This window comes from Festucalex cinctus, unplaced genomic scaffold (genome assembly GCF_051991245.1).
Source record: "Festucalex cinctus isolate MCC-2025b unplaced genomic scaffold, RoL_Fcin_1.0 HiC_scaffold_51, whole genome shotgun sequence".
NCBI classification, from domain to species: Eukaryota; Metazoa; Chordata; class Actinopteri; order Syngnathiformes; family Syngnathidae; genus Festucalex; species Festucalex cinctus.
This window is the reverse complement of record NW_027520298.1, coordinates 18,851-20,982: the sequence shown is the minus strand read 5'-3', so window position 1 is coordinate 20,982 and position 2,132 is coordinate 18,851.

Genomic DNA, 2,132 nt, shown 5'->3' with positions numbered 1-2,132 from the left:
TGAATGTGTCAAAATCTTAAAAATTAACAGGTGCCCAAGCAATTTCATGCTAGAATCATCATCCGGATGCCAAAATAAACTAAATACAGCAAAAGATTTGAGTGCACAACGTTTGGTTTAGGTTTGACAGCCATAATCACCTTTTTATTGCTTTAAATGCGTTTTTAGCGCATGATTGTACATTTGAGCTGAATGTGTCAAAATCTTAAAAATTAACAGGTGCCCAAGCAATTAAGTGCTAGAATCATCATCCGGATGCCAAAATAAACTAAATACAGCAAAAGATTTGAGTGCACAACGTTTGGTTTAGATTTGACAGCCATAATCAGCAATTGTGTACATTTGAGCTGAATGTGTCAAAATCTTAAAAATTAACAGGTGCCCAAGCAATTTCATGCTAGAATCATCATCCGGATGCCAAAATAAACTAAATACAGCAAAAGATTTGAGTGCACAACGTTTGGTTTAGGTTTGACAGCCATAATCACCTTTTTATTGCTTTAAATGCGTTTTTAGCGCATGATTGTACATTTGAGCTGAATGTGTCAAAATCTTAAAAATTAACAGGTGCCCAAGCAATTTCATGCTAGAATCATCATCCGGATGCCAAAATAAACTAAATATAGCAAAAGATTTGAGTGCACAACGTTTGGTTTAGGTTTGACAGCCATAATCAGCAATTGTGTACATTTGAGCTGAATGTGTCAAAATCTTAAAAATTAACAGGTGCCCAAGCAATTTCATGCTAGAATCATCATCCGGATGCCAAAATAAACTAAATACAGCAAAAGATTTGAGTGCACAACGTTTGGTTTAGATTTGACAGCCATAATCAGCAATTGTGTACATTTGAGCTGAATGTGTCAAAATCTTAAAAATTAACAGGTGCCCAAGCAATTTCATGCTAGAATCATCATCCGGATGCCAAAATAAACTAAATACAGCAAAAGATTTGAGTGCACAACGTTTGGTTTAGGTTTGACAGCCATAATCACCTTTTTATTGCTTTAAATGCGTTTTTAGCGCATGATTGTACATTTGAGCTCAATGTGTCAAAATCTTAAAAATTAACAGGTGCCCAAGCAATTAAGTGCTAGAATCATCATCCGGATGCCAAAATAAACTAAATACAGCAAAAGATTTGAGTGCACAACGTTTGGTTTAGATTTGACAGCCATAATCAGCAATTGTGTACATTTGAGCTGAATGTGTCAAAATCTTAAAAATTAACAGGTGCCCAGCAATTTCATGCTAGAATCATCATCCGGATGCCAAAATAAACTAAATACAGCAAAAGATTTGAGTGCACAACGTTTGGTTTAGATTTGACAGCCATAATCAGCAATTGTGTACATTTGAGCTGAATGTGTCAAAATCTTAAAAATTAACAGGTGCCCAAGCAATTTCATGCTAGAATCATCATCCGGATGCCAAAATAAACTAAATACAGCAAAAGATTTGAGTGCACAACGTTTGGTTTAGGTTTGACAGCCATAATCACCTTTTTATTGCTTTAAATGCGTTTTTAGCGCATGATTGTACATTTGAGCTGAATGTGTCAAAATCTTAAAAATTAACAGGTGCCCAAGCAATTTCATGCTAGAATCATCATCCGGATGCCAAAATAAACTAAATACAGCAAAAGATTTGAGTGCACAACGTTTGGTTTAGATTTGACAGCCATAATCAGCAATTGTGTACATTTGAGCTGAATGTGTCAAAATCTTAAAAATTAACAGGTGCCCAAGCAATTTCATGCTAGAATCATCATCCGGATGCCAAAATAAACTAAATACAGCAAAAGATTTGAGTGCACAACGTTTGGTTTAGATTTGACAGCCATAATCAGCAATTGTGTACATTTGAGCTGAATGTGTCAAAATCTTAAAAATTAACAGGTGCCCAAGCAATTTCATGCTAGAATCATCATCCGGATGCCAAAATAAACTAAATACAGCAAAAGATTTGAGTGCACAACGTTTGGTTTAGATTTGACAGCCATAATCAGCAATTGTGTACATTTGAGCTGAATGTGTCAAAATCTTAAAAATTAACAGGTGCCGAAGCAATTTCATGCTAGAATCATCATCCGGATGCCAAAATAAACTAAATACAGCAAAAGATTTGAGTGC